Raw genomic sequence first — 21,958 nt, 5'->3', positions numbered from 1 at the left:
ATTGCATCGAATCTCGTCGAAGTCCATCCAGTCCCACCAAAACCCATCGAATCTCATGAAATCTCACCGAATCCCGTCCAATTGTGTCAAATCGGGTCGAATCGAATGCAATCGAATTCAGTAGAACAGCTTAGAGTAGTGCAGGTTAGGCTGGGATTCAATAGGGTAGGGCACAGAGGAATAGACTAGAGAAGCATAGAGTAGAAGAGAATACAAAGAGTAGAATGGAGTAGAGTGGAGTAGAGTAGACTAGTCAGAGTCGAGTAGTGCAGAATAGAGATGAATAGATCCAATTCGAGCTGAATCGAGTCGAATGGAGAGGAAATGAGACAAATCTCCATGAATCGAATAGATTAGAGTAGGGTGGGGGAGAAGAGAATAGAATAGTGTAGAATGGAGTCGAACAGAGTAGAATGGTGTGGAATGGAGTCGAATGGAGCCAAATAGAGACGAATAAAGTAGAAAAGAGTTGAATAGAGCTGAACAGGGCCGGATAAGTTTGGATCGAGCCTAATGATGCTGAATCGAGGAGAATCGAGCCAAATTGACCCGATTCAAGCCAAATCGAGCTAAATCAAGCCAATTCAAGCCTAATCCCATGGAATCGCCTTGAAAGGCATTGAATCGAATGGAATAGATTAGAGTAGAGGAGGGTAGAGTAGGAGGGGTTAGACTAGAACAGAACAGAACACAAGAGAAAGAATCGAATAGAATGAAGTAGAGACGAGTACAGTAGAATAGAGTCCAATAGAGTTGAATAGAGCCAAAGAGAGCTGAATGCAGCCGAATCCACCAAATTCGAGGTGAATCGAGAAGAATCATGTCGAATCGCGTTGAAAAGTGTCGAATCCAATCAACTAGTTTAGTGTAGGGCAGGTAAGATGAGGGGAGGGGAGGGTAGAAAAGAATAGATTAGAATAGACCAGAGAGAATAGAGAAGAGTAGACTAGAGTCAAATCCTGCCGAAAAGAGCCGAATAGAGAGGAAAAGGGCCAAGTCCAACCGAATCGAGTTGAATTCGCACAAAAAGGAGCTGATTCGAGCCGATATGACCTGAATCAGGTCGAATCCCGTTCAAGTCTGTTGAATAGAATAGAACAGATTACCGCAGGCTAAGTTAGAGTAGGGTAGGATAGACCAAAATGCAGTAGAACAGAACAGGATAGAAGAGAACTGAAAGAATAGAATAGGGTCGAGTAGTGCAGAGTCTAGAAGAATAGAGTTGAATATTGCCGACTAGAGCGAAATAGAGCCCCAAAGACCCAACGTGATAGAAATCAAGATGAATGGCGCCGAATCCCGCAGAATCATGCTGGATCGCGTCGAATCCCGTTGAGTTGCATTGAATCCCATCCATTCAAGTCCAATCCAATCGAATCGATTAGAATAGACTAGAGAAGGGTAGAGTACAAGACAATTGAATAGAGAAGAATACAGTCGGATGGAGTAGAATGGTGTAGAATGGAGTTGAAAAGAGATAATAGAGTTGAGTAGACTCATAGAGCCATATAGAGTTGAATAGAGCCTATTCAAGCTGAATAGAGCTGACCAGGGCGAAATGGAGCCGATTAGAACTGAATCGAACCGATTGGAGCCCAAGAGGGATGAATGGAGTGCAACGGAGCCGGTTGGAGCCGAATCGCATCGAAATGCGTGGAATCGAATGCAGTGGAATAGATTAGAGTAGGGTTGGTTAAAATAGAGTAGAAGAGAATTGAACACAGTAAAAGAGAATAAAAAGAATACAAGAGAATCGAGTCCAAAAGGTTAGAGCAGAGCAGAATAGTGTAGAGTAGAACAGAGTCGAATAGAGTCGAATCGAGCCAAATGGAGAAGAAACAAGGCAAATCGCGTTGAATCCCCTCGAACCAATTCCAGTCAATTAGGGTAGGGTAGAGTAAAATAGTGTTGAGTGGAGTAGAATGCTGTGCAACGCAATCGAATGGAGTCGAAAAGAGTAGAAAAGAGCCGAATAGAGCCGAATGGTGCTGAAGAGGGCCGAAGAGGGCCGAATCGAGCTGAATTGAGCCAAATCCAGCAAATCGAGCCTAATGGAGCCCAATTGAGCCTAATCCAGCTGAATCGACACTCTTCGAGCCAAATGGAGCCGAATGGACATGAATCGAACCAATTCGACCTGAATCGTGTCCAAATTCATGGAATCGAATTGAACAGATTAGAGTAGGGGAGGTTCGGGTATGGCAGGGTGGAATAGAGTAGAGTAGCATAGAATAAAACAGAAGAGACTAGAAGAGAACAGAACAATACAGAACGAATACAGAAAACAGTAGGCTAGAGTAGCGTAGAGGGAAACAGAGTAGAGTAGAATAGATTCGAACAGAGCTAAATAGAGCCAAACTGAGCCGAATCGTGTCCAAATGGGTTGAATCCAATCCAATCAAATGGATTAGAATAGAGTAGAGTTGGGTAGCATAGGGTAGGGTAGAATAGAGTAGAATAGAACAGAACAGAATAGGAAGAATAAAGAAAATAGAGAAGGGTAGACGAGAGTACCATAGAGTAGGCTAGTGTATAATAGGGTAGACTCGAATACAGCTGGATAGAGCCGAATGGAGTCAAAATGAGAGGAATCACGTCTAATCGATTCGAGTAAATTAGGGTGGTTTTTTTAGGATAGAGTAGAGCAGAATAGTGTAGAATGGTGTGGAATAAATAGAATGGAGTAGAATGGAGTCAAATAGAGACAAAAAGAGTAGAGAGGAGTCGAATAGAGCAGAATAGGGCCGAAAGAGGCCGAATTGAGCAGAATCGAAGCAACTCAAGCCAAAACGAGCCAAATGGAGCCGAATAGAGCCAAATGGAATCAAATCGAGCTGATTCTCAAGCTTAATCACGTCGAATCCCGTTCAATGCATCCAATCCAATCCAAACGTCTAGATTAGAGAAGGGGAGAGGAGGGTGGAATAGAATAGAAGAGATTAGAACAGAATAGAAGGAATAGAATAGAGTAGAAAAGAGTAGGGTCGAATAGACTCGAATAGAGTCGATTAGAGACGAATAGAGAAAACAGAGCTGAATGGAGCCGAATAGAGACGTAAAGGAGCCATATAGAGCCGATTCGCACCTAATCGAGCTGAATCAAGCAGAATCACGCCGACTGTCACTGAATAGCGTCGAATCACATCGAATCACGTCGAATCGCATCAAATCACATCGTTTTGTGTCGGACCGGGTCGAATCGCTTCGTATCGCATCGGATTGCATCGAATGTCGTCGAATCACGACGAATCACGTCCCATCACGTCCAATAACTTCGAATTGCGTCCAATCTCCTAGAATTCTGCTGAATCACGTCGAATCGTATGGAATCTCGTCTAATCTCTTTGAATCCCGTCAAATGCCTTCGGACCTTGTCGAATCCCGTCGAATCCTGTCCAATCGCGTCGAAGTGAATCGAATTGAATCAAATAGATTCAAGTAGGGTGGGTTTGGGTGGGGTGCCGTAGGGTTGGGTAGGGTAGGATAGAACAGAGTCCAACAGAATAGGAGAGAACAGAACAGAAGAGAAAGAATCCAGCAGAATAGAATAGAGTAGAAAAGAGTCAGATAGTGCAGAACATAGGGGAATTGAGGCGAATGGAGACAAAACAAGATGAATCGCGTTGAATCGCTTCGAATCGGGTCAAATCGAATCCATTAGAATAGATTAGGGTAGGGAAGGGTAGGCGAGAATAGAGGAGAATAGTGCAGAATGGTGTGGAATGGATTAGAACGGAGCCGACTAGAGACGAATAGAGTAGAAAAGAGTCGAATAGAGCATAGTTGGGCCGAATAGGGCCAAAGAAGGCCTAATCAAGCAGAATCCAGCAGAATCGATGCCATTGGAGCTGAATGGAGCAAAATGGAACCCAATCGAACCGACTCGAAGCGAATTGATCTGATTCAAGCCTAATCGGGTCGAATGGCGTAAAAAGGCGATGACTCGAACTGAATCAAAGATTAGAGAAGGGGAGGGGAGCGGCTGGGAGGGTAGAACAGAATAGAATAGAACAGTACATAATAGAAGGAACAGAAGATAGCACAGTACGGTAGAGCAGAGAAGAATAAAGTAGAGAAGAGTAGAGTCGAATAGAGTGGAGTAGTGCAGAATAGAGCTGAATAGAGCCAATTCTAGCCGAATCGAGCCCAATGGAAACAAAACGTGATGAATCGCGTCGAATAGCGTCCAATCGAATGCATTAGGATAGATTAGAGTAGGGTAGGGTAGAACAGAATAGAGTAGAATCGAGTCGAATGGAGTTGCATAGAGAAAACTAGAGTAGAAAAGAGTCGAATCGAGCCGAATAAGGCTGAACCAAGTCGAATTGAGTTGAAACAAGCTGAATCGAAGCGATTCAAGCCAAATCGAGCTGAATCGAGCTGATGGTGCCGAATGAGCCGATTCAAGCATCATCGCGTCCAATCCCATTGAAATGCTTTGAATCGAATCCAATTGAATAGATTCGAAAAGGTTAGGGTAGGGTGGTTTTTGATAGGGTAGACTAGGGTAGACGAAAGCAGACTAGAGTAGAGTAGACAAGAGAAGTCTAGAGTAGTAGCCTAGACACGACAGCTGGACTAGTCAGACTAGTGGTATAGATCAGTAGGCTAGACAACTAGCCTTGAAGAGTACCCTTGCCCTGACAAGTCCCCTAAATTCTGAATCTGAACTACTCCCCTTGCCTTAAGTAGTATCCTGAACTAGTAGCCTTGTCTGAACTACTCCCCTTAACTAGTAGCCTTGCCTTAAGTAATAGTCTTAATGTCTACCCTTGCCTTACTAGTACCCTGAACTAGTAGCCCTGCCTTAACTAGTACCCTGGCCTTCACCAGTAGCCTTAACTAGTACCCTGGCCTTCACTCGTACCCTTGCCTCAACTAGTACCCTTCACTAGTACCCTCGCCTTAACTAGTAGTCTTAACTAGTACCTGGCCTTCTCAGTCCCCATAAGTCCTACCCTGGCCTTAACCAGCTGCCTTAACTGGTACCCTGGTCTTAACTAGTAGTATTCACTTGTACCCTTGAATCCACTGGTAGCCTAAACTAGTCGTCTTGCCTTAAGTAGTAGCCTTCACTTGTACCTTGCCTTAACTGGTATCCTTAACTAGTACCTGTGCCTTAACTAGTACTCTTAACTAGTACAGCGGCCATAACGAGTAGCCTGAACTAGTAGCCTTGTCTGAATTAGTCCTCTGAACTAGTAGCCTTGCTTTAAGTAACGTCTGCCCTTGCCTTACTAGTACCCTAAACTAGTAGCCAAGCCTTACCTACTGCCCCTAACTAGTAGCCTTGCCGTAACTAGTACCCTTGCCTTAACCAGTTGCCTTAAGTAGTACCCCGGCCTTAACTTGAAGTATCAACTTGTAAACTTGCATCAACTAGTAGCCTTAACTAGTACTCTTGCCTTAAGTAGTGGCCTGAACTAGTACTCGTGCCTTAGCTAGTACCCTTAACTAGTAGCCTTGCCTTCACTACTCCCCTGGCCTTCTCCAGTAGCCTTAACTAAGACCCTGGCCTTCACTGGTAGCCTTAAATAGTACCCTTAACTAGTACCCTCGCATTCACTAGTAGTCTGAACTAATACCCTGGCCATATCAGTACCCAGAACTACTACCCTTGCCGTAACCAGTTTCCTTAAGTAGTACCCTGGCCTTAACTAGTAGTATTCACTTGTATTTTTGCATCAACGAGTAGCCTTAACTAGTACTCTTGCCTTAAGTAGTGGCCTGAACTAGTACTCGTGCCTTAGCTAGTACTCTTAACTAGTACAGTGCCCCTAACTAGTATCCTGAACTAGTAGCCTTCTCTAAACTACTACCCTTAACTAGTTGCCTTGCCTTCACTAGTACCCTGGCCTTCTCCAGTACCTTAACTAAGACCCTGGCCTTCACTGGTAGCCTTAAATAGTACCCTTAACTAGTACCCTCGCATTCACTAGTAGTCTGAACTAATACCCTGGCCATATCAGTACCCAGAACTACTACCCCTGCCGTAACCAGTTTCCTTAAGTAGTACCCTGGCCTTAACTAGTAGTATTCACTTGTATTTTTGCATCAACTAGTAGCCTTAACTAGTACTCTTGCCTTAAGCAGTGGCCTGAACTAGTACTCGTGCCTTAGCTAGTACTCTTAACTAGTACAGTGCCCCTAACTAGTATCCTGAACTAGTAGCCTTCTCTAAACTAGTACCCTTAACTAGTTGCCTTGCCTTCACTAGTACCCTGGCCTTCTCCAGTAGCCTTAACTAAGACCCTGGCCTTCATTGGTAGCCTTAAATAGTACCCTTAACTAGTACCCTCGCATTCACTAGTAGTCTGAACTAGTACCCTGGCCGTATCAGTACCCAGAACTACTACCCTTGCCGTAACCAGTTGCCTTAACTAGTACCCTGGCCCTAACTAGTAGTATTCACTTGTAATCTTGCATCAACCAGTAGCCTTAACTAGTACTCTTGCCTTAAGCAGTGGCCTTTATTTGTACCTTGCCTTAACTAGCAGCCTTAACTAGCACCCGTGCCTTTACTAGTACTCTTACCTAGTACAGTGCCCCTAACTAGTATCCTGAACTGGTAGCCTTGTCCTAACTAGTACCCTTAACTAGGAGCCTTGCCTTAAGGAAGAGTCTTAATGGCTACCCTTGCCTCAACAAGTACCCTTAACTAGTACCCTTGCATTAACTAGTAGTCTTAACTAGTACCCTGGCCTTATCAGTACCCATAACTACTACCCTTGCCTTAACCAGTTGCCTTACCTAGCAACCTGGACTTAGCCAGTACTATTAACATGTACCCTTGCATCGACTAGTAGACAACACTAGTACTCTTGCCTGAAGTAGTGGCCTTAACTCGTTCCTTGCCTTCCTAGTAGCCTTAACTAGTACTCTGAACTAGTACAGTGGCCCTAACTAGTATTCTGAACTAGAAGCCTTGTGGTAACTAGTACCCTTAACGAGTCGCCTTGCCTTAAGGAACAGTCTTAAGGTCTACCCTTGCCTTACTAGTCCTCTTAACTAGTAGCCAAACCTTAACTAGTACCCTGAAGGAGTAGCCTTGCACGGACTAGTAGCCCAGCCTTAACTAGTACCCTGGCCGTCACTAGTACCCTTGCCTCAACTAGTACCCTGGCATTAACTAGTAGTCTTAACTAGTACCCTGGCCTTCTCGCTACCCATAACTACTACCCTTGCCTTGACCAGTTGCCTTAACTAGTACCCTGGCCTTAATTAGTAGTATGAACTTGTACCCTTGCATCAACTAGTAGCCTAAACTAATACGCTTGCCTGAAGTCGTAGCCTTCACTTGTACCTTGCCTTCCTAGTAGCCTTAACTAGTACCCGTCCATGAACTAGTACTCTTAGCTAGTACAGTGGCCCTAACTAGTAGCCTGAACTAGTCCCCTTGCCTTAGGTAGTCCCTTTTCCAAACTAGTACCCTTCTTGAGTACCCCTATGGAGTAGGGTATGGTACAGTAGGGTGTCATAAGGTAGGGTAGCAGACGGTAGAACAGAGAAAACAGAATCCAATAGAATAGAAGAGGATAAGTCAGGATAGCTTAGTTTCGTGTAGGGTATGGTAGAGTAGCATCGGATGGAATAGAGAAAAGAGAAAACGAGAATCCAATACAACAGAATCGAAAAGAAGAGACTAGATGAGGAAAGACTAGGGCGGGATAGGGTTCTGTAGAATAGAAGAGCGTAGAATGGTGTGGAATGGAGTCAAACGCAGTCAAACCGAGATGAATAGACTAGAAAAGAGTTGAATAGAGCGGAATAGCACCGAATAGGGACATATAGGGCTGAGTCGAGCCCAATCAAGTCCAATCGACCAGATTCGAGCTGAATGGAGCCGAATGGAGCTGGAATGAGCCAAATAGAGACCAAGAAAATGAGCCAAGCTAGATCGAGCCAAATCGCACCTAATCGCATCCTATTGCATCGAATCTCGTCGAAGTCCATCCAGTCCCACCAAAACCCATCGAATCTCATGAAATCTCACCGAATCCCGTCCAATTGTGTCAAATCGGGTCGAATCGAATGCAATCGAATTCAGTAGAACAGCTTAGAGTAGTGCAGGTTAGGCTGGGATTCAATAGGGTAGGGCACAGAGGAATAGACTAGAGAAGCATAGAGTAGAAGAGAATACAAAGAGTAGAATGGAGTAGAGTGGAGTAGAGTAGACTAGTCAGAGTCGAGTAGTGCAGAATAGAGATGAATAGATCCAATTCGAGCTGAATCGAGTCGAATGGAGAGGAAATGAGACAAATCTCCATGAATCGAATAGATTAGAGTAGGGTGGGGGAGAAGAGAATAGAATAGTGTAGAATGGAGTCGAACAGAGTAGAATGGTGTGGAATGGAGTCGAATGGAGCCAAATAGAGACGAATAAAGTAGAAAAGAGTTGAATAGAGCTGAACAGGGCCGGATAAGTTTGGATCGAGCCTAATGATGCTGAATCGAGGAGAATCGAGCCAAATTGACCCGATTCAAGCCAAATCGAGCTAAATCAAGCCAATTCAAGCCTAATCCCATGGAATCGCCTTGAAAGGCATTGAATCGAATGGAATAGATTAGAGTAGAGGAGGGTAGAGTAGGAGGGGTTAGACTAGAACAGAACAGAACACAAGAGAAAGAATCGAATAGAATGAAGTAGAGACGAGTACAGTAGAATAGAGTCCAATAGAGTTGAATAGAGCCAAAGAGAGCTGAATGCAGCCGAATCCACCAAATTCGAGGTGAATCGAGAAGAATCATGTCGAATCGCGTTGAAAAGTGTCGAATCCAATCAACTAGTTTAGTGTAGGGCAGGTAAGATGAGGGGAGGGGAGGGTAGAAAAGAATAGATTAGAATAGACCAGAGAGAATAGAGAAGAGTAGACTAGAGTCAAATCCTGCCGAAAAGAGCCGAATAGAGAGGAAAAGGGCCAAGTCCAACCGAATCGAGTTGAATTCGCACAAAAAGGAGCTGATTCGAGCCGATATGACCTGAATCAGGTCGAATCCCGTTCAAGTCTGTTGAATAGAATAGAACAGATTACCGCAGGCTAAGTTAGAGTAGGGTAGGATAGACCAAAATGCAGTAGAACAGAACAGGATAGAAGAGAACTGAAAGAATAGAATAGGGTCGAGTAGTGCCGAGTCTAGAAGAATAGAGTTGAATATTGCCGACTAGAGCGAAATAGAGCCCCAAAGACCCAACGTGATAGAAATCAAGATGAATGGCGCCGAATCCCGCAGAATCATGCTGGATCGCGTCGAATCCCGTTGAGTTGCATTGAATCCCATCCATTCAAGTCCAATCCAATCGAATCGATTAGAATAGACTAGAGAAGGGTAGAGTACAAGACAATTGAATAGAGAAGAATACAGTCGGATGGAGTAGAATGGTGTAGAATGGAGTTGAAAAGAGATAATAGAGTTGAGTAGACTCATAGAGCCATATAGAGTTGAATAGAGCCTATTCAAGCTGAATAGAGCTGACCAGGGCGAAATGGAGCCGATTAGAACTGAATCGAACCGATTGGAGCCCAAGAGGGATGAATGGAGTGCAACGGAGCCGGTTGGAGCCGAATCGCATCGAAATGCGTGGAATCGAATGCAGTGGAATAGATTAGAGTAGGGTTGGTTAAAATAGAGTAGAAGAGAATTGAACACAGTAAAAGAGAATAAAAAGAATACAAGAGAATCGAGTCCAAAAGGTTAGAGCAGAGCAGAATAGTGTAGAGTAGAACAGAGTCGAATAGAGTCGAATCGAGCCAAATGGAGAAGAAACAAGGCAAATCGCGTTGAATCCCCTCGAACCAATTCCAGTCAATTAGGGTAGGGTAGAGTAAAATAGTGTTGAGTGGAGTAGAATGCTGTGCAACGCAATCGAATGGAGTCGAAAAGAGTAGAAAAGAGCCGAATAGAGCCGAATGGTGCTGAAGAGGGCCGAAGAGGGCCGAATCGAGCTGAATTGAGCCAAATCCAGCAAATCGAGCCTAATGGAGCCCAATTGAGCCTAATCCAGCTGAATCGACACTCTTCGAGCCAAATGGAGCCGAATGGACATGAATCGAACCAATTCGACCTGAATCGTGTCCAAATTCATGGAATCGAATTGAACAGATTAGAGTAGGGGAGGTTCGGGTATGGCAGGGTGGAATAGAGTAGAGTAGCATAGAATAAAACAGAAGAGACTAGAAGAGAACAGAACAATACAGAACGAATACAGAAAACAGTAGGCTAGAGTAGCGTAGAGGGAAACAGAGTAGAGTAGAATAGATTCGAACAGAGCTAAATAGAGCCAAACTGAGCCGAATCGTGTCCAAATGGGTTGAATCCAATCCAATCAAATGGATTAGAATAGAGTAGAGTTGGGTAGCATAGGGTAGGGTAGAATAGAGTAGAATAGAACAGAACAGAATAGGAAGAATAAAGAAAATAGAGAAGGGTGGACGAGAGTACCATAGAGTAGGCTAGTGTATAATAGGGTAGACTCGAATACAGCTGGATAGAGCCGAATGGAGTCAAAATGAGAGGAATCACGTCTAATCGATTCGAGTAAATTAGGGTGGTGTAGGATAGAGTAGAGCAGAATAGTGTAGAATGGTGTGGAATAAATAGAATGGAGTAGAATGGAGTCAAATAGAGACAAAAAGAGTAGAGAGGAGTCGAATAGAGCAGAATAGGGCCGAAAGAGGCCGAATTGAGCAGAATCGAAGCAACTCAAGCCAAAACGAGCCAAATGGAGCCGAATAGAGCCAAATGGAATCAAATCGAGCTGATTCTCAAGCTTAATCACGTCGAATCCCGTTCAATGCATCCAATCCAATCCAAACGTCTAGATTAGAGAAGGGGAGAGGAGGGTGGAATAGAATAGAAGAGATTAGAACAGAATAGAAGGAATAGAATAGAGTAGAAAAGAGTAGGGTCGAATAGACTCGAATAGAGTCGATTAGAGACGAATAGAGAAAACAGAGCTGAATGGAGCCGAATAGAGACGTAAAGGAGCCATATAGAGCCGATTCGCACCTAATCGAGCTGAATCAAGCAGAATCACGCCGACTGTCACTGAATAGCGTCGAATCACATCGAATCATATCGAATCGCATCAAATCACATCGTTTTGTGTCGGACCGGGTCGAATCGCTTCGTATCGCATCGGATTGCATCGAATGTCGTCGAATCACGACGAATCACGTCCCATCACGTCCAATACCTTCGAATTGCGTCCAATCTCCTAGAATTCTGCTGAATCACGTCGAATCGTATGGAATCTCGTCTAATCTCTTTGAATCCCGTCAAATGCCTTCGGACCTTGTCGAATCCCGTCGAATCCTGTCCAATCGCGTCGAAGTGAATCGAATTGAATCAAATAGATTCAAGTAGGGTGGGTTTGGGTGGGGTGCCGTAGGGTTGGGTAGGGTAGGATAGAACAGAGTCCAACAGAATAGGAGAGAACAGAACAGAAGAGAAAGAATCCAGCAGAATAGAAGAGAGTAGAAAAGAGTCAGATAGTGCAGAACATAGGGGAATTGAGGCGAATGGAGACAAAACAAGATGAATCGCGTTGAATCGCTTCGAATCGGGTCAAATCGAATCCATTAGAATAGATTAGGGTAGGGAAGGGTAGGCGAGAATAGAGGAGAATAGTGCAGAATGGTGTGGAATGGATTAGAACGGAGCCGACTAGAGACGAATAGAGTAGAAAAGAGTCGAATAGAGCATAGTTGGGCCGAATAGGGCCAAAGAAGGCCTAATCAAGCAGAATCCAGCAGAATCGATGCCATTGGAGCTGAATGGAGCAAAATGGAACCCAATCGAACCGACTCGAAGCGAATTGATCTGATTCAAGCCTAATCGGGTCGAATGGCGTAAAAAGGCGATGACTCGAACTGAATCAAAGATTAGAGAAGGGGAGGGGAGCGGCTGGGAGGGTAGAACAGAATAGAATAGAACAGTACATAATAGAAGGAACAGAAGATAGCACAGTACGGTAGAGCAGAGAAGAATAAAGTAGAGAAGAGTAGAGTCGAATAGAGTGGAGTAGTGCAGAATAGAGCTGAATAGAGCCAATTCTAGCCGAATCGAGCCCAATGGAAACAAAACGTGATGAATCGCGTCGAATAGCGTCCAATCGAATGCATTAGAATAGATTAGAGTAGGGTAGGGTAGAACAGAATAGAGTAGAATCGAGTCGAATGGAGTTGCATAGAGAAAACTAGAGTAGAAAAGAGTCGAATCGAGCCGAATAAGGCTGAACCAAGTCGAATTGAGTTGAAACAAGCTGAATCGAAGCGATTCAAGCCAAATCGAGCTGAATCGAGCTGAATCGAGCTGATGGTGCCGAATGAGCCGATTCAAGCATCATCGCGTCCAATCCCATTGAAATGCTTTGAATCGAATCCAATTGAATAGATTCGAAAAGGTTAGGGTAGGGTGGTTTTTGATAGGGTAGACTAGGGTAGACGAAAGCAGACTAGAGTAGAGTAGACAAGAGAAGTCTAGAGTAGTAGCCTAGACACGACAGCTGGACTAGTCAGACTAGTGGTATAGATCAGTAGGCTAGACAACTAGCCTTGAAGAGTACCCTTGCCCTGACAAGTCCCCTAAATTCTGAATCTGAACTACTCCCCTTGCCTTAAGTAGTATCCTGAACTAGTAGCCTTGTCTGAACTACTCCCCTTAACTAGTAGCCTTGCCTTAAGTAATAGTCTTAATGTCTACCCTTGCCTTACTAGTACCCTGAACTAGTAGCCCTGCCTTAACTAGTACCCTGGCCTTCACCAGTAGCCTTAACTAGTACCCTGGCCTTCACTCGTACCCTTGCCTCAACTAGTACCCTTCACTAGTACCCTCGCCTTAACTAGTAGTCTTAACTAGTACCTGGCCTTCTCAGTCCCCATAAGTCCTACCCTGGCCTTAACCAGCTGCCTTAACTGGTACCCTGGTCTTAACTAGTAGTATTCACTTGTACCCTTGAATCCACTGGTAGCCTAAACTAGTCGTCTTGCCTTAAGTAGTAGCCTTCACTTGTACCTTGCCTTAACTGGTATCCTTAACTAGTACCTGTGCCTTAACTAGTACTCTTAACTAGTACAGCGGCCATAACGAGTAGCCTGAACTAGTAGCCTTGTCTGAATTAGTCCCCTGAACTAGTAGCCTTGCTTTAAGTAACGTCTGCCCTTGCCTTACTAGTACCCTAAACTAGTAGCCAAGCCTTAACTACTGCCCCTAACTAGTAGCCTTGCCGTAACTAGTACCCTTGCCTTAACCAGTTGCCTTAAGTAGTACCCCGGCCTTAACTTGAAGTATCAACTTGTAAACTTGCATCAACTAGTAGCCTTAACTAGTACTCTTGCCTTAAGTAGTGGCCTGAACTAGTACTCGTGCCTTAGCTAGTACCCTTAACTAGTAGCCTTGCCTTCACTACTCCCCTGGCCTTCTCCAGTAGCCTTAACTAAGACCCTGGCCTTCACTGGTAGCCTTAAATAGTACCCTTAACTAGTACCCTCGCATTCACTAGTAGTCTGAACTAATACCCTGGCCATATCAGTACCCAGAACTACTACCCTTGCCGTAACCATTTTCCTTAAGTAGTACCCTGGCCTTAACTAGTAGTATTCACTTGTATTTTTGCATCAACGAGTAGCCTTAACTAGTACTCTTGCCTTAAGTAGTGGCCTGAAGTAGTACTCGTGCCTTAGCTAGTACTCTTAACTAGTACAGTGCCCCTAACTAGTATCCTGAACTAGTAGCCTTCTCTAAACTACTACCCTTAACTAGTTGCCTTGCCTTCACTAGTACCCTGGCCTTCTCCAGTAGCCTTAACTAAGACCCTGGCCTTCACTGGTAGCCTTAAATAGTACCCTTAACTAGTACCCTCGCATTCACTAGTAGTCTGAACTAATACCCTGGCCATATCAGTACCCAGAACTACTACCCCTGCCGTAACCAGTTTCCTTAAGTAGTACCCTGGCCTTAACTAGTAGTATTCACTTGTATTTTTGCATCAACTAGTAGCCTTAACTAGTACTCTTGCCTTAAGTAGTGGCCTGAACTAGTACTTGTGCCTTAGCTAGTACTCTTAACTAGTACAGTGCCCCTAACTAGTATCCTGAACTAGTAGCCTTCTCTAAACTACTACCCTTAACTAGTTGCCTTGCCTTCACTAGTACCCTGGCCTTCTCCAGTAGCCTTAACTAAGACCCTGGCCTTCATTGGTAGCCTTAAATAGTACCCTTAACTAGTACCCTCGCATTCACTAGTAGTCTGAACTAGTACCCTGGCCGTATCAGTACCCAGAACTACTACCCTTGCCGTAACCAGTTGCCTTAACTAGTACCCTGGCCCTAACTAGTAGTATTCACTTGTAATCTTGCATCAACCAGTAGCCTTAACTAGTACTCTTGCCTTAAGCAGTGGCCTTTATTTGTACCTTGCCTTAACTAGCAGCCTTAACTAGCACCCGTGCCTTTACTAGTACTCTTACCTAGTACAGTGCCCCTAACTAGTATCCTGAACTGGTAGCCTTGTCCTAACTAGTACCCTTAACTAGGAGCCTTGCCTTAAGGAAGAGTCTTAATGGCTACCCTTGCCTCAACAAGTACCCTTAACTAGTACCCTTGCATTAACTAGTAGTCTTAACTAGTACCCTGGCCTTATCAGTACCCATAACTACTACCCTTGCCTTAACCAGTTGCCTTACCTAGCAACCTGGACTTAGCCAGTACTATTAACATGTACCCTTGCATCGACTAGTAGACAACACTAGTACTCTTGCCTGAAGTAGTGGCCTTAACTCGTTCCTTGCCTTCCTAGTAGCCTTAACTAGTACTCTGAACTAGTACAGTGGCCCTAACTAGTATTCTGAACTAGAAGCCTTGTGGTAACTAGTACCCTTAACGAGTCGCCTTGCCTTAAGGAACAGTCTTAAGGTCTACCCTTGCCTTACTAGTCCTCTTAACTAGTAGCCAAACCTTAACTAGTACCCTGAAGGAGTAGCCTTGCACGGACTAGTAGCCCAGCCTTAACTAGTACCCTGGCCGTCACTAGTACCCTTGCCTCAACTAGTACCCTGGCATTAACTAGTAGTCTTAACTAGTACCCTGGCCTTCTCGCTACCCATAACTACTACCCTTGCCTTGACCAGTTGCCTTAACTAGTACCCTGGCCTTAATTAGTAGTATGAACTTGTACCCTTGCATCAACTAGTAGCCTAAACTAATACGCTTGCCTGAAGTCGTAGCCTTCACTTGTACCTTGCCTTCCTAGTAGCCTTAACTAGTACCCGTCCATGAACTAGTACTCTTAGCTAGTACAGTGGCCCTAACTAGTAGCCTGAACTAGTCCCCTTGCCTTAGGTAGTCCCTTTTCCAAACTAGTACCCTTCTTGAGTACCCCTATGGAGTAGGGTATGGTACAGTAGGGTGTCATAAGGTAGGGTAGCAGACGGTAGAACAGAGAAAACAGAATCCAATAGAATAGAAGAGGATAAGTCAGGATAGCTTAGTTTCGTGTAGGGTATGGTAGAGTAGCATCGGATGGAATAGAGAAAAGAGAAAACGAGAATCCAATACAACAGAATCGAAAAGAAGAGACTAGATGAGGAAAGACTAGGGCGGGATAGGGTTCTGTAGAATAGAAGAGCGTAGAATGGTGTGGAATGGAGTCAAACGCAGTCAAACCGAGATGAATAGACTAGAAAAGAGTTGAATAGAGCGGAATAGCACCGAATAGGGACATATAGGGCTGAGTCGAGCCCAATCAAGTCCAATCGACCAGATTCGAGCTGAATGGAGCCGAATGGAGCTGGAATGAGCCAAATAGAGACCAAGAAAATGAGCCAAGCTAGATCGAGCCAAATCGCACCTAATCGCATCCTATTGCATCGAATCTCGTCGAAGTCCATCCAGTCCCACCAAAACCCATCGAATCTCATGAAATCTCACCGAATCCCGTCCAATTGTGTCAAATCGGGTCGAATCGAATGCAATCGAATTCAGTAGAACAGCTTAGAGTAGTGCAGGTTAGGCTGGGATTCAATAGGGTAGGGCACAGAGGAATAGACTAGAGAAGCATAGAGTAGAAGAGAATACAAAGAGTAGAATGGAGTAGAGTGGAGTAGAGTAGACTAGTCAGAGTCGAGTAGTGCAGAATAGAGATGAATAGATCCAATTCGAGCTGAATCGAGTCGAATGGAGAGGAAATGAGACAAATCTCCATGAATCGAATAGATTAGAGTAGGGTGGGGGAGAAGAGAATAGAATAGTGTAGAATGGAGTCGAACAGAGTAGAATGGTGTGGAATGGAGTCGAATGGAGCCAAATAGAGACGAATAAAGTAGAAAAGAGTTGAATAGAGCTGAACAGGGCCGGATAAGTTTGGATCGAGCCTAATGATGCTGAATCGAGGAGAATCGAGCCAAATTGACCCGATTCAAGCCAAATCGAGCTAAATCAAGCCAATTCAAGCCTAATCCCATGGAATCGCCTTGAAAGGCATTGAATCGAATGGAATAGATTAGAGTAGAGGAGGGTAGAGTAGGAGGGGTTAGACTAGAACAGAACAGAACACAAGAGAAAGAATCGAATAGAATGAAGTAGAGACGAGTACAGTAGAATAGAGTCCAATAGAGTTGAATAGAGCCAAAGAGAGCTGAATGCAGCCGAATCCACCAAATTCGAGGTGAATCGAGAAGAATCATGTCGAATCGCGTTGAAAAGTGTCGAATCCAATCAACTAGTTTAGTGTAGGGCAGGTAAGATGAGGGGAGGGGAGGGTAGAAAAGAATAGATTAGAATAGACCAGAGAGAATAGAGAAGAGTAGACTAGAGTCAAATCCTGCCGAAAAGAGCCGAATAGAGAGGAAAAGGGCCAAGTCCAACCGAATCGAGTTGAATTCGCACAAAAAGGAGCTGATTCGAGCCGATATGACCTGAATCAGGTCGAATCCCGTTCAAGTCTGTTGAATAGAATAGAACAGATTACCGCAGGCTAAGTTAGAGTAGGGTAGGATAGACCAAAATGCAGTAGAACAGAACAGGATAGAAGAGAACTGAAAGAATAGAATAGGGTCGAGTAGTGCCGAGTCTAGAAGAATAGAGTTGAATATTGCCGACTAGAGCGAAATAGAGCCCCAAAGACCCAACGTGATAGAAATCAAGATGAATGGCGCCGAATCCCGCAGAATCATGCTGGATCGCGTCGAATCCCGTTGAGTTGCATTGAATCCCATCCATTCAAGTCCAATCCAATCGAATCGATTAGAATAGACTAGAGAAGGGTAGAGTACAAGACAATTGAATAGAGAAGAATACAGTCGGATGGAGTAGAATGGTGTAGAATGGAGTTGAAAAGAGATAATAGAGTTGAGTAGACTCAGAGAGCCATATAGAGTTGAATAGAGCCTATTCAAGCTGAATAGAGCTGACCAGGGCGAAATGGAGCCGATTAGAACTGAATCGAACCGATTGGAGCCCAAGAGGGATGAATGGAGTGCAACGGAGCCGGTTGGAGCCGAATCGCATCGAAATGCGTGGAATCGAATGCAGTGGAATAGATTAGAGTAGGGTTGGTTAAAATAGAGTAGAAGAGAATTGAACACAGTAAAAGAGAATAAAAAGAATACAAGAGAATCGAGTCCAAAAGGTTAGAGCAGAGCAGAATAGTGTAGAGTAGAACAGAGTCGAATAGAGTCGAATCGAGCCAAATGGAGAAGAAACAAGGCAAATCGCGTTGAATCCCCTCGAACCAATTCCAGTCAATTAGGGTAGGGTAGAGTAAAATAGTGTTGAGTGGAGTAGAATGCTGTGCAACGCAATCGAATGGAGTCGAAAAGAGTAGAAAAGAGCCGAATAGAGCCGAATGGTGCTGAAGAGGGCCGAAGAGGGCCGAATCGAGCTGAATTGAGCCAAATCCAGCAAATCGAGCCTAATGGAGCCCAATTGAGCCTAATCCAGCTGAATCGACACTCTTCGAGCCAAATGGAGCCGAATGGACATGAATCGAACCAATTCGACCTGAATCGTGTCCAAATTCATGGAATCGAATTGAACAGATTAGAGTAGGGGAGGTTCGGGTATGGCAGGGTGGAATAGAGTAGAGTAGCATAGAATAAAACAGAAGAGACTAGAAGAGAACAGAACAATACAGAACGAATACAGAAAACAGTAGGCTAGAGTAGCGTAGAGGGAAACAGAGTAGAGTAGAATAGATTCGAACAGAGCTAAATAGAGCCAAACTGAGCCGAATCGTGTCCAAATGGGTTGAATCCAATCCAATCAAATGGATTAGAATAGAGTAGAGTTGGGTAGCATAGGGTAGGGTAGAATAGAGTAGAATAGAACAGAACAGAATAGGAAGAATAAAGAAAATAGAGAAGGGTGGACGAGAGTACCATAGAGTAGGCTAGTGTATAATAGGGTAGACTCGAATACAGCTGGATAGAGCCGAATGGAGTCAAAATGAGAGGAATCACGTCTAATCGATTCGAGTAAATTAGGGTGGTGTAGGATAGAGTAGAGCAGAATAGTGTAGAATGGTGTGGAATAAATAGAATGGAGTAGAATGGAGTCAAATAGAGACAAAAAGAGTAGAGAGGAGTCGAATAGAGCAGAATAGGGCCGAAAGAGGCCGAATTGAGCAGAATCGAAGCAACTCAAGCCAAAACGAGCCAAATGGAGCCGAATAGAGCCAAATGGAATCAAATCGAGCTGATTCTCAAGCTTAATCACGTCGAATCCCGTTCAATGCATCCAATCCAATCCAAACGTCTAGATTAGAGAAGGGGAGAGGAGGGTGGAATAGAATAGAAGAGATTAGAACAGAATAGAAGGAATAGAATAGAGTAGAAAAGAGTAGGGTCGAATAGACTCGAATAGAGTCGATTAGAGACGAATAGAGAAAACAGAGCTGAATGGAGCCGAATAGAGACGTAAAGGAGCCATATAGAGCCGATTCGCACCTAATCGAGCTGAATCAAGCAGAATCACGCCGACTGTCACTGAATAGCGTCGAATCACATCGAATCATATCGAATCGCATCAAATCACATCGTTTTGTGTCGGACCGGGTCAAATCGCTTCGTATCGCATCGGATTGCATCGAATGTCGTCGAATCACGACGAATCACGTCCCATCACGTCCAATACCTTCGAATTGCGTCCAATCTCCTAGAATTCTGCTGAATCACGTCGAATCGTATGGAATCTCGTCTAATCTCTTTGAATCCCGTCAAATGCCTTCGGACCTTGTCGAATCCCGTCGAATCCTGTCCAATCGCGTCGAAGTGAATCGAATTGAATCAAATAGATTCAAGTAGGGTGGGTTTGGGTGGGGTGCCGTAGGGTTGGGTAGGGTAGGATAGAACAGAGTCCAACAGAATAGGAGAGAACAGAACAGAAGAGAAAGAATCCAGCAGAATAGAATAGAGTAGAAAAGAGTCAGATAGTGCAGAACATAGGGGAATTGAGGCGAATGGAGACAAAACAAGATGAATCGCGTTGAATCGCTTCGAATCGGGTCAAATCGAATCCATTAGAATAGATTAGGGTAGGGAAGGGTAGGCGAGAATAGAGGAGAATAGTGCAGAATGGTGTGGAATGGATTAGAACGGAGCCGACTAGAGACGAATAGAGTAGAAAAGAGTCGAATAGAGCATAGTTGGGCCGAATAGGGCCAAAGAAGGCCTAATCAAGCAGAATCCAGCAGAATCGATGCCATTGGAGCTGAATGGAGCAAAATGGAACCCAATCGAACCGACTCGAAGCGAATTGATCTGATTCAAGCCTAATCGGGTCGAATGGCGTAAAAAGGCGATGACTCGAACTGAATCAAAGATTAGAGAAGGGGAGGGGAGCGGCTGGGAGGGTAGAACAGAATAGAATAGAACAGTACATAATAGAAGGAACAGAAGATAGCACAGTACGGTAGAGCAGAGAAGAATAAAGTAGAGAAGAGTAGAGTCGAATAGAGTGGAGTAGTGCAGAATAGAGCTGAATAGAGCCAATTCTAGCCGAATCGAGCCCAATGGAAACAAAACGTGATGAATCGCGTCGAATAGCGTCCAATCGAATGCATTAGAATAGATTAGAGTAGGGTAGGGTAGAACAGAATAGAGTAGAATCGAGTCGAATGGAGTTGCATAGAGAAAACTAGAGTAGAAAAGAGTCGAATCGAGCCGAATAAGGCTGAACCAAGTCGAATTGAGTTGAAACAAGCTGAATCGAAGCGATTCAAGCCAAATCGAGCTGAATCGAGCTGATGGTGCCGAATGAGCCGATTCAAGCATCATCGCGTCCAATCCCATTGAAATGCTTTGAATCGAATCCAATTGAATAGATTCGAAAAGGTTAGGGTAGGGTGGTTTTTGATAGGGTAGACTAGGGTAGACGAAAGCAGACTAGAGTAGAGTAGACAAGAGAAGTCTAGAGTAGTAGCCTAGACACGACAGCTGGACTAGTCAGACTAGTGGTATAGATCAGTAGGCTAGACAACTAGCCTTGAAGAGTACCCTTGCCCTGACAAGTCCCCTAAATTCTGAATCTGAACTACTCCCCTTGCCTTAAGTAGTATCCTGAACTAGTAGCCTTGTCTGAACTACTCCCCTTAACTAGTAGCCTTGCCTTAAGTAATAGTCTTAATGTCTACCCTTGCCTTACTAGTACCCTGAACTAGTAGCCCTGCCTTAACTAGTACCCTGGCCTTCACCAGTAGCCTTAACTAGTACCCTGGCCTTCACTCGTACCCTTGCCTCAACTAGTACCCTTCACTAGTACCCTCGCCTTAACTAGTAGTCTTAACTAGTACCTGGCCTTCTCAGTCCCCATAAGTCCTACCCTGGCCTTAACCAGCTGCCTTAACTGGTACCCTGGTCTTAACTAGTAGTATTCACTTGTACCCTTGAATCCACTGGTAGCCTAAACTAGTCGTCTTGCCTTAAGTAGTAGCCTTCACTTGTACCTTGCCTTAACTGGTATCCTTAACTAGTACCTGTGCCTTAACTAGTACTCTTAACTAGTACAGCGGCCATAACGAGTAGCCTGAACTAGTAGCCTTGTCTGAATTAGTCCCCTGAACTAGTAGCCTTGCTTTAAGTAACGTCTGCCCTTGCCTTACTAGTACCCTAAACTAGTAGCCAAGCCTTAACTACTGCCCCTAACTAGTAGCCTTGCCGTAACTAGTACCCTTGCCTTAACCAGTTGCCTTAAGTAGTACCCCGGCCTTAACTTGAAGTATCAACTTGTAAACTTGCATCAACTAGTAGCCTTAACTAGTACTCTTGCCTTAAGTAGTGGCCTGAACTAGTACTCGTGCCTTAGCTAGTACCCTTAACTAGTAGCCTTGCCTTCACTACTCCCCTGGCCTTCTCCAGTAGCCTTAACTAAGACCCTGGCCTTCACTGGTAGCCTTAAATAGTACCCTTAACTAGTACCCTCGCATTCACTAGTAGTCTGAACTAATACCCTGGCCATATCAGTACCCAGAACTACTACCCTTGCCGTAACCATTTTCCTTAAGTAGTACCCTGGCCTTAACTAGTAGTATTCACTTGTATTTTTGCATCAACGAGTAGCCTTAACTAGTACTCTTGCCTTAAGTAGTGGCCTGAAGTAGTACTCGTGCCTTAGCTAGTACTCTTAACTAGTACAGTGCCCCTAACTAGTATCCTGAACTAGTAGCCTTCTCTAAACTACTACCCTTAACTAGTTGCCTTGCCTTCACTAGTACCCTGGCCTTCTCCAGTAGCCTTAACTAAGACCCTGGCCTTCACTGGTAGCCTTAAATAGTACCCTTAACTAGTACCCTCGCATTCACTAGTAGTCTGAACTAATACCCTGGCCATATCAGTACCCAGAACTACTACCCCTGCCGTAACCAGTTTCCTTAAGTAGTACCCTGGCCTTAACTAGTAGTATTCACTTGTATTTTTGCATCAACTAGTAGCCTTAACTAGTACTCTTGCCTTAAGTAGTGGCCTGAA

This window comes from Elephas maximus, chromosome 4 (assembly GCF_024166365.1).
Source record: "Elephas maximus indicus isolate mEleMax1 chromosome 4, mEleMax1 primary haplotype, whole genome shotgun sequence".
Classification (NCBI taxonomy): Eukaryota; Metazoa; Chordata; class Mammalia; order Proboscidea; family Elephantidae; genus Elephas; species Elephas maximus.
The sequence above is the reverse complement of the archived record's forward strand: the minus strand, read 5'-3'. Positions refer to the sequence as shown.